The following is an 11851-nucleotide window of genomic DNA, read 5'->3' on the forward strand; positions in this document are numbered from 1 at the left end:
AGTGATGTGAAACAATTAAAGGCCAAGAGTGATGATCTGGCAAAGATGGGGTAGGCCAAGTCACTGGGCGAATCAACATTGGCCCATACCATATACCGTTGTGTGACTCAGATTGACATTGATCATCTCCCAGCAAGAAAAATAAATGTCATACACACATACGCGCACTCTAACCTATCACCAGCTAAGTGTGGCCCAAACCTCCGGCGTTTGCATTCTTGGTCGTACACAACTAATTTACAAGATGAACCTACATCATAAGAACATTCAGAATCAAGTTTATGGATGTGTTCTTTTAATAGGCAATGCATGGGCACATTTACTAGTCAATCAAAACACAGATTTGGCTGTTTGAATATTTTGTTTCTTCACTGGACGTTCTAGTGCCACATTCGTGCAACTTGACGTCCGGTCGGGTGCCTGACGTGCAGGCCGTTGCGTTGCCGGCGCCGGCTGCACACCGTGTCGCTGGCTGCTAGTGGTAACGAACCAAGGCTTGATTAGCTTCCGGGCACACGGCTCCGGCGAGCGGCAGAGCAGCGCGACCGACTCGCCGCAACTGGGTGGCCCTCGCGCGATGCGCATGACGCACGTTTCGCCACGCACGCACACCGGGGTTGGCCTTCGGTACTAAATCTCAAACACTTCTAACAAACTCGCACCCTTCAGTCAAACATACAAGCATGTGGGTTTCTCAAGTATTATTAACCATCCATCTCTTAGGTAATATCAGCACACACGAATGATATGCCTGCACTGACCAAGTAACTCAAGTGTATGTAGCTAGTGGCAGAGCAAAGCTATATATAGGAGCCTGCACTAAAGAGTGCCACCCCAACAAGAGCGGCTACAACGTCCCCAACTATTTTTTTGGGTTAGGGTTTAGGGTTTAGGCACAGAAGGGCATTCAATATTAAACAACTATCGAATATTGTTTTGCTATTTTTTCGAGATGGTCAAAGCTGTTTGACCGGATGGTAACGGCGCAGAAGGGCATTTCTATAAGGGCAACTAACGGTAGAGAGGCAAATTTAAGCACATATTGAAATTAAGGGCAAATTTGAGTAGTGGGTTCCAATTAGGGGCAGAAATGAAATTGTCTCTATTTCTTATTTGAGATAGACCCGTGGCCGCAACTTTTACCATGGCCTAGGGCTGGCCCTAATGACGAAGCAGATCTAGTAGCGCTAATGGCATAACAAAGCGCACTAAAGACTGCCACCCACAATAAAAGTGACTACAACGTCCCTAGCTATGACAAGAACCTAGCCACCATCGCAAGCAAGGGAACCTAGCAACCCTCACAAATATGAAAGAGTAACAATGTTGATGCGGCACGCGAATGACAAAAAGCAGAAGACGATGTTGGGCAAGTGCAGCCGGCGGCACCATTTGCCTTTGGACGGTGGCAACTTGTCCAGCCTCTTCCTGCTGCCGAGGATCCACATGAGGAGCGTGACGTTGCACGCCTGGATGGCGCATGATATCATGGCCACGAAGCAGGACAAGTACAGTGTGTTGTAGACAGGCCTGCCAGCGATGCACGCGACCAGCATCACGTAGGTCGATGCCGGTGGCGGGTACATGATCCCAACACTGCGTGCCGAGATGTCACCGAAGAAGGCCACCAGCCACAACACATGGCTGCCCACCGCAACAAAGCTCCTTGAGCCAACACACAAATCATTTGCATTCGAGTGATTAGTTGCGGTTGCGGGTACGAAATTCGGCTACAATAATCAATTCTTTCCAAAATAAGGAGATACGGGCCCTGATGTCATAGAAGAAGGCCACCAGCCTCAAATCATGGCTGCCCACCGCAACAAAGCTCCTTGAGCTAACACACAAATCATTTGCATTCCAGTGATTAATTGCGGGGGTTGCGGGTACAAAATTCAGCTACAGTAATCTTTTTTTTTCAAAATTAGGAGATCGAATTGTAAGAAGATTAGATGAGAGAATCAACGCAATGGGTTGTGTGTTGTATTGAGGCTCGAGGGTAAGAAACCTAAGATGGAAACAATTCCTATCTAATTTCGGACAATCCTAACTACCAGAATTCTATCCTATAAGAGCATCTCCAGCCGTTGGCCTCTCAGGACGCATAAAAATCGCCCCTGAGGGCGAGCTGGTGATACAATCGGCGCTGGTGGCGGTTTTGCGCCCAGCCGTCGGCCCCCAGGCGTCGATATTGGCCCACTTTTTAGCCCCCTTTCGGCGAATAAAGGGGCCATATGGGCGAGAATAGGCCCATATTCGGCGTGGTTCGCCGTGGCTCGGCGTTGAATTATGAACATAAATATTTTTTATCACATAGTTCATCACAGAAAAATCAAATAGTTCAACAAGATAGTACAACAACAAATAGTTCAATACAAATTATATAGTTCAACAAATAAAAACTCATATTTCATCACACGTCACACCCGGCGTCGCCCTTGAGCCTCCATAGGTGCTCCACCAGATCATGCTGCAGCTGATGATGCACCTGTGGGTCTCGGATCTCCTGACGCATACTGAGGTAGGCAGTTCAGGTTGCCGTTAGCTAGTGATCAACTTCGGCTAGAGGACCCTGCATGTAGTATGGTTCAGTGTCAAACACTGGGTCTTCTTGCTCGCTCTCGATGATCATGTTGTGCAAGATGACACAGCAAGTCATGATCTCCCACATTTGATCTTTCGACCAGGTCTGAGCAGGGTACCGGACAACAGCAAATCGAGATTGGAGCACACCAAATGCTCGCTCGACATCCTTCCGGCAAGCCTCCTTCACCTTGGCAAAGTGGGACTTCTTGCCTCCTGGCACAGCGTTTGAGATAGTCTTCACAAATGTAGACCATCTCGGATAGATGCCATCAGCTAGGTAGTACCCCTTGTTGTAGTGCCGCCCATTGATCTCGAAGTTCACCGGAGGAGAATGACCTTCAACAAGCTTGGCAAAAACAGGAGATGTAACGCCCCGGATCCGATGCGTCAGGTGTCTTCCAGTTATTCGCCGGCGTTGCCATGTCTTTGGCTTGCGTGTTGCATTTTGCCATGTCATCATATGCATTGCATCCTCATATTTTCAAAACTTGCATCCGGTCTTTTTCCCCGTTGTCCGTTTCGCGTTCCGACACTCCCACACGCGCCCGTTGCACCTCTCAGACCTCGTGCCGTGAGTGGCATAAAAATGTTCTCGGAATTAGATGAAACTTGGCGTGCGGTGTTGTTATAGTGTAGACAGACCGCCTGCCAAGTTTTGCCGCATTCGGAGTCCGTTTGATAGCCCAACCGTAATTCGTAGCTGCGCAGTTGCCGGTTTATTCGTCGGACGTTTTGGTCTCCGAAACTGCCGTTGGGCTGCACTTCTCTTCGTTCCCCTCAGCCCAAGTCCGCTCTTCACAGCCCACCAAGGCCTGCCTACCCCCCCCTCTCGATCGGGTCCGTCGGATCGCGATCGAAGGTCTCGAAACGCCTCCAAACCCCCCAAACCTAGCCCCTTTGCAATAAATGGACACCCCCTCTCCATTTTGGGCAACCCTACCCCCTCCTCCTCATTTTCCGCGCCACCCAACCTGCAGACGCCACCTCAACCTTCCAGCCGCCGCCTCCCTCCTTGGATCTGCCGCCGGCCACCTCTCCCCGCCGCTTGGCGCTCAGCCATTGGCCGAGCCGCCACCCACCGCCGCGCCCTCCACTCCCGTGCCTCCACGTCTTCCCTGCCTCCGTCCTCATCCCGCAAGGTCCGCCAGAGCCCATCCCAGGCCCGCCAGAGCCCATCTGGGCCCGGACGAGCCCGCGTCGCGCCGCCGCTCGCCATAGGAGCTCCAGCCCCGCGAGCTCCCGCGCCTCCCGCTCCGGAGCCCCGTCGACCCCGCCGCCTCGCTCCTCCGCCGCCGGAGCGCGTGCCCGCGCTGCCGCCGGCGACCTCGCCAGGCCAGAGCCCCGTCGCGCCCTACCTTCTCCTTCCTCTCTCTCTGTCTCACCCTCTCGCTCTCTCTCTCTCTCTCTCTGTGCAGGGGCTCCGCCCGACCTTCCTCCGTCACCGGAGCTCCGACCAGCCGCCGCCGTTGCCTAGATCCGGTGCAGGATGCCCGGATTCGCTCGTTCGCGGCCTTCCCCGCCTCGCACCGTCGTCGTCCTCGCCGGACAACCGCCGCCGATGCGCCCTTCGTCGTCCGTGCGCGCGTGCGAGCGCATGACGCCTCCAGCCGCCAGCACTCGCGTGGGCCGGCCTGCTGTCCAGAGCCCATCCGCCGGCCCACCTCGCCTCTCCTCCGACCTGGGCCCAGATCATCGTCGCAAGAGTGCTATATGATGTTAACCTGCTGAGACTGTTATAACTTGCTTATTTGTCTTTTTACATCTTTTTGTGTGATTTTCTTTTGAGCATGAAGTCTACATGTGTTATGAACTACATCATGCCATCTTTACAGGGGTGCTTGTCTTGTATTTTTGTGATCTATGTGGTGACTAGCACAAGCTTGCAAAGTAGCCTTCGTGATGTTGCTGATTTCTATGACTGTCATTTCTGTTGTCTGAAACTGTTATATCATGATGCTATGTAAATCTGCTGCTACAAGTCATTCTATGCATAATCTGGAGATGTTCACTAAGGATGTTTTGTTATACATGTCATGCTCTATCTATCCATGCCCTTGGTTGTATTTATAGCCTGCTATAGCTTGTTGTTATCTTGCTCTCAACTTGCTAAATAATGTTGCTGTCAGCCTGTTAACATTAAGTTCAGTTTTGTCATGTGTTTTGCTAGTGGTCCATGCACCCTATGAACTTGCTATTGCCATGCTTAGCTTCATGAATATGTCTTATTGTTGTTGGTTACCTTGTCATGTTTTTTAATGCTCTGTAGTGCGTTGTACAAGCTCACCAACATGCCTACTTATCGTTGTTTCTGTCATGTACTGTTATTTTCACTGTCTGAATCTGTCATATCATTTGCCATGTCTGCATGGATGCCACCATATTTTCTGGTGATCTTTGGAATAAGTTCAGTAAGTGTTGAGGATATAACCATTAGAGTCACCCGCCCAGGAGGGGCCGGGTTACGTCATAATGATCATCACGTGAAGCCCAGTACCAAGCTTGACGATGGCGGTTCAATAATGGGCTTAAGACCCGGAGGCGGCTTAAGGCTCGTAGTGATAAACCGCCGTTATGGCGAGACTTGTAGTGTAAGGCAAGAATAGTTAAGAGTCCGAGCCGGACACTGTTATAAGTCGGCTGGGACTCTGAGAGCCGCTGGGCGTCAACCTCTATATAAAGGGACGACCCGGCGGCGGTTCAGGACAAGTAAGATCAGATCGATAGCCAAGCAGAGCGGTTTAGCTCCTGGTCATCGAAACCCTAAGTAATACCACCTCAACTGGACGTAGGCTTTTACCTTCACCGTAAGGGGCCGAACCAGTATAATCCTCGTGTCCCTTGTCCCGTTTAACCCCTTTAAGCTTCCTAGCTGCGATGGCTCCACGACTAAGTCCTTGGACGAGGACATCCGCCGTGACAATTCCATGACAGTTGGCGCCCACCGTGGGGCCAGCGCACGGTGGATTTGAGTTCTTGAAGGGCAGCTTCGAAGGGCTCAAGGGATACGCTGTGGGCCGGATGACCAAGAGTCGTCGCGGCAAGCTCTACATCGACGATGCAAACTGGGGCCCCGACGCCGGCTCAATCGAGTACGGGTACCGGGTCCACTTCGGCGGAATCCATGTCTTCATTGGCAAGATTGGTGAGCCGAGCCCTGAGCCGGACCTCTGCGCCGATCTCATCGAGACGGCTCAGCGTGCACGACCCGCCCGGATTCTGCCTGCCTTGAAGTGTGCTTTCGTGGGATGCGTCCATGGAGGACTCTCTGAAGGATCTGGATCTGGCGATGAGACGGCCGCTCGCTCTGACGGCGAGTCATCCACAGAGGAGACCAACTTGTTGTACCAACTTCAAGATGGCAGGCTCAGGGGTTGTTCCGATGGCGACAGTATTCCGGACCCCTTTGAGCCGCCGAGCCGGGTTGGAATCTTTATGGCCGGCGCACAACCTGTTCAAAACCCCGCCGCCGGGGCAGGAAGCCCTGTGCACTCGCCGGCTCAGGTGCTGATGGATCTCACAGACAAGATGACGGCCCTGTTAACCGCTACGGTCGCCCCAGCGGATCAAGCTCAGCATGACGCGGAGGTGGCACAGTTAAAGCTGGATCTAGCAAAAGCCAAGGAGGATCTAGCGGCGGAAGGGATCAGCATGGCTGCAGAGAGGGCGGCTCTCGACGCCCAGACTCAGCTGATTCAGGCGCAGTCTTTCTGGCTCACGATGGATCAGAATGCGTCCAATGAGATCACGAGAAGGAGGCATCAAAAGGCTCAATCTCGACTTCCTCCGGTTTACGATCCTCGAAACCTCTTCAACACGCCTGGTGCAGGGCCCAGTAACCCGCCAGAGATCACGGCGCCCGGGGCTGGAACGCCAATTCAGCCCCAAGTGATGGGGCCTCCCCGGGTGAGCACTACCCCGCCTCAGTACGTGCCGATACCACCGGGTCATTATGCCAACCCGTTGGAAAACATGGTCGCCGCGGCGGCGCGACTGGCGGCTCTCCCAATCGAGGGCGATTCTCCAACGGCGGTCGAAACCCGCCGGGTCAGAGAACTCCTTCAGACGGCTCTGGTGCAACAGGAGGCATATTCATATAGCCGGGACAGGATTCATTCAACCCCTCGTCCAGGCCGGAGCCCGAGTTATAGCAGACACATGGTCTCAGCGACCGGCTCAAGCAATGTCCGACGCCGTGACTTGCCTCCTGGCCACGGCCCGGTTCATAATGGAGCTTTTAACGCGGTAGACCAAGACAAAGCACGGCAAGAGGCGGAGCAGGTGCCTCAGTTGACGGCTTACCAGCCCCTCCCGGTTTATTCGACGGCTTCTATCAAAGCGGGTATACCTACGAGGACCGGAGGTGTCCCCTGTCTAGTGTCGGCTCTCCGTAATGAACGTCTGCCCAACGATTTCAAAGGACCTAGGAAGGTACCTAATTACACGGCTGATTTACAGCCCGGGGCATGGATCGAGAGCTATGAGATGGCTATGGAGTTGCTGGAGGTCAGCGAAGCGGCAATGGCCAAATACTTCACCATGATGTTGGATGGAACTGCCCGCACTTGGTTGAAAGGACTGCCGCCTAATTCTATCGGGTCGTGGGCGGAGCTAAAAGCCCGGTTCATCCAAAACTTCAAAGATACATGTAGGCAATCTATGTCAATTGTGGATTTGACTAACTGCAAGCAGCAGGAGGGTGAGTCTACAACCCATTGGGTTCGCCGGGTCAAAGAGATAATACATTCATCTGATAAGATGGATGCCGGCTCTGCAATCTTAATGTTGGAGCAGAATTGTCGTTTTGCGCCCCTGAAGATGAAGCTCGGGCGGCTCAAGCGCGATTGCAATGATATGGGTACGCTGATGGCGGCTCTGGTCAAGTACGCCGACTCTGATAGTACAAAGGATCCCGCGTCGGATGATGAAAAGGACAGGGAAGGGAAAACGGAATGGCAATGGCAAGGGCCCCCAGCATAACCCGGCGAACCAGGGAGGTAACAAGCGTAAGGCTGATGGCAGTATGGAGTTTGTAGCCAACGCCAATTCACAGGGTAACAACCACCGACGTAAGGGGAGACCACCTCCCCGAGCCGGCGGGTCAGGCCCGACGCTTGAGCAGTTGTTGAATGAGCCCTGTCCAAGGCATGGCTCTAGGGAAAAGCCGGCCACTCATCTACGGAAGGACTGCGCAATCATGAAGGCCTTTAAAAATTCCAATGCTATCAATGGCAACAATGGCCCGGGCGGCGGCTCAGGCGCCAGCGGCTTTCATGGCCCGGGCGGCGGCTCAAATTCCAATTCTCAGAATTTTCAAGGGGGTTTTAATCAGCAGTCCGGCCAGGGTCATCAGCAGCAGCAGCAGGGGGGATACCAGACCAATCCAAAGCAGCTCAATGGCGGGCAGTATCATGTGTTTACTACCAGTCTGTGCAAGCGAGGGCAGAAGCTCCATAAAAAGGGTTGTGAATGCTGTTGAGCCGGCGGTTCCACTCTATTTAAGATGGTCTGAGCAGCCTATTGTGTGGAGTAGGGAAGATCATCCTCCCCGGGTTGATAATCCGGGTCACCTGGCCTTGGTGGTGGCTCCTCAGGTTGGGGGTATAAATTCACTAAAGTGCTCATGGACGGAGGCAGCAGCATCAACATCCTCTATTATGAGACCTTCCGTCGTATGGGTTTAACTGATAAAAACCTCAGCCAGTCCAATACTATTTTCCATGGCGTGGTGCCCGGCAAGTCGGCATATCCAGTCGGTAAGATCGAGCTGGAAGTAGCCTTTGGAGATGAGTACAACTACAGGGCGGAAAAACTAACCTTTGAGGTGGTTAAGATAAGAAGCCCGTACCATGCCTTATTTGGGCGGCCGGCTTACGCCAAGTTCATGGCACGGCCGTGTTACGTATATCTGCAGCTCAAGATGCCGGGTCACAATGGGACCATTACGGTTCATGGCAGCCGAAGGATAGCCTTGGAGTGTGAGGAAGGTGACGCGGCTTACGCTGAATCTGTTTGTGCAGCAGAGGAGTTGAAGTTTTACAAGGACAATGTTGACCCGGCAGATATGACATCTTTAAAAAAGCCAACCAAGGAGCATGAGCCGGTAATGAAATTTAAGTCAGCTGACGAGACTAAACTTGTTGACTTTGTTCCAGGTGACTCATCTCAGCAGTTCAGCATCAGTGACAATCTGGATCCGAACTAGGAAGGCGTGCTCATCGAGTTCATCCGTGAGAATAGGGACATCTTTGCATGGAAACCTTCTGACATGCCGGGTGTACCTAGAGAACTCGTTGAGCACACTCTCAATATTGATCCGAAATTTAAGCCGGTCAGGCAATTCCTCCGGTGGTTTAATGAGGAGAGGTGGAAAGCCATTGGTGAGGAGGTAGCCCGACTCTTGGCGGCCGGGTTTATTGTTGAAGTTTTTCATCCAGAATGGTTAGCTAACCCGGTGCTCGTGCTTAAGAAGAACGGCACCTGGCGGATGTGTGTGGACTATACGGATTTAAACAAAGCTTGTCCGGCTGATCCTTTTGCTCTCCCCCGTATTGATCAAATTATTGATGCTACGGCGGGTTGCGAGCGTTTAAGCTTTTGGATGCTTACTCTGGATACCATCAGATCAAAATGGCAGTTAAGGACCAGGAGAAGACGGCGTTTAGCACTCCCTTTGGAGCCTTCTGCTATGTGTCTATGCTTTTGGGCTCAAGAGTGCACAGGCGACTTACCAGCGTTGCGTGCAGAATTGTCTTCATAACCAGATTGGGCGCAATGTTCATGCCTATGTGGATGATATCGTGGTTAAATCCAGGGAGAAGGAGACCTTGATAGATGATCTGAGAGAGACCTTTGATAATCTCCGGGTCTACAAGATGATGCTTAACCCGGCCAAGTGTGTTTTTGGTGTTCCTGCAGGCAAGCTCTTGGGTTTTCTGGTTTCTCACAGAGGCATTGAAGCTAACCCGAAAAAGATCAAGGCAATCACCTCTCTGGCTAAGCCGGTGTGCATAAACGACGTCCAGCGTCTGGCGGGTCGCATCGCTGCTTTGAGCCGGTTTATAAGCCGGTTGGGCGAAAAGGCCATGCCACTGTACCAGATGATGAAGAAAACAGATGACTTTATCTGGAATGATGCTGCTAATACTGCTTTTGAGGATTTGAAAAGACAGCTAGATGAGCCACCAGTCCTTGCTGCTCCCGTTGACAAGGAGCCCTTATTGCTGTATGTAGCCGCTAACACACGAGCCGTCAGTGTGGCTGTGGTGGTGGAGCGTAAGGAAGCGGGTAAGGAGTATCCGGTTCAGCGGCCGGTTTACTACGTCAGCGAAGTACTCATTGAGTCCAAACAGCGGTATCCACATTGGCAGAAGCTTGTTTATGGTGTGTTCATGGATAGCCGGAAGTTTAAGCATTATTTCCAGGGCCACCCTATCACTGTGGTCAGTTCTGCCCCCCTAGGAGATATCATCCAAAACAGAGAAGCCACAGGAAGGGTTGCTAAGTGGGCTATAGAACTTGGGCCTCATGGTTTAAAATATGTGCCACGCACTGCTATCAAATCTCAAGCATTGGTGGATTTCATCAACGATTGGACAGAGCTGCAGGTGCCTGAAGAGAAGCCGGATAATACATACTGGACTATTCACTTTGACGGGTCCAGGCAATTGGAGGGCTCGGGGGCTGGAGTTGTGTTAGCTTCCCCTCGAGGTGACAAGTTTTGTTATGTACTACGGTTGATGTTTCCCTGTACTAACAATGCGGCTGAGTACGAGGCTTTGCTCCATGGTCTTCGGATGGCTAATGAGATGAGCTTAAGCCGGGTAAGACGCTTTGGTGACTCAGATTTGGTGGCCCAACAAGTATCAGGCAAGTGGGATTCCAAGGACCCCCTCATGGCGGCTTATCGCCGTGAAGTTGATGCCATTGCTGGACATTTTCAGGGTTACCAGGTAGAGCACATCGATCGCAGAAAGAACGAGGCGGCTGATGCATTAAGCCGGTTAGGCTCTCAGCGGAAGCCGGTGCCGCCTAATACTTTCTTGGATATTCTGCATAATCCTTCTATCAAGTTGCCTACAGAGGAAGACTTGGCTGTTCCTGACCCGGAAGCACAGTTGGTAGCGGCTCTCCACATTATCCCAGATTGGACAGTACCATACTTGGCTTACATGACCCGGGGAGAATTGCCTGAAGATGAAACTTTGGCCAGACAAATAACCCGGCGGTCTAAGTCAATGATAATTATCAATGGCGAGCTGCATCATCGCAGTGTCACTGGAACTTTCCAGCGTTGTGTTTCCCCTGAGGAAGGTCAAGAAATTTTACGTGAGATCCACGAGGGGGATTGTGGCCATCATGCCGGCTCAAAATCCCTTGTGGCCAAGGCTTTTCGTCATGGTTTTTATTGGCTGACGGCTCATGCTGATGCAGAGGACTTGGTCAGTAAATGTGACGGTTGTCAGAGGTTCTCGCGACGGGCTCATGTGCCGGCTCAAGAGTTGAGGATGATTCCAATCACTTGGCCATTTGCGGTCTGGGGGCTTGATATGGTTGGGCCTTTTAAAAGGTCCAAGGATAAGAAGACCCACCTCTTGGTGGCGGCCGACAAGTTCACAAAGTGGGTTGAAGCAGAGCCAGTTAGTAAGTGTGACGCAGCCACAGCGGTTCAGTTCATGAAAAGGGTGATATTTTGCTTTGGTTTTCCACACAGCATTATAACTGACAATGGTACCAATCTATCTAAAGGCGCCATGGAGGAGTTTTGTCAACGAGAGCATATTCGGCTTGATGTTTCATCAGTAGCTCACCCTCAATCCAATGGTCAAGCTGAGAGAGCCAATCAGGAAATCTTGAAGGGCCTCAAGCCCCGGCTTTTGGTCCCTTTGCAACGGATGTCGGGTTGTTGGGTGGAGGAGTTACCCTCCGTGTTATGGAGCATCAATACTACTCCTAACAGGTCTACGGGTTACACGCCTTTCTTCATGGTTTATGGAGCGGAGGCGGTCCTCCCTAGCGACATCCATCATGACTCGCCTCGAGTGGCGGCTTATGTTGAGGCGGATAATGAGCAGGCGCGTCAAGATACTCTTGACTTGTTGGATGAACAGCGTGATGTGGCAGCAGCTCGCTCGGCGATTTACCAACAAGACCTGCGCCGCTATCACAGCCGCCGGGTTAAGTCCAGGGTCTTCCAGGAAGGTGATCTGGTGCTCCGGCTTATCCAAGATCAAACAGATGCACACAAGTTATCCCCGCCTTGGGAAGG

This window comes from Triticum aestivum, chromosome 5D, assembly GCF_018294505.1.
Source record: "Triticum aestivum cultivar Chinese Spring chromosome 5D, IWGSC CS RefSeq v2.1, whole genome shotgun sequence".
NCBI lineage: Eukaryota > Viridiplantae > Streptophyta > Magnoliopsida > Poales > Poaceae > Triticum > Triticum aestivum.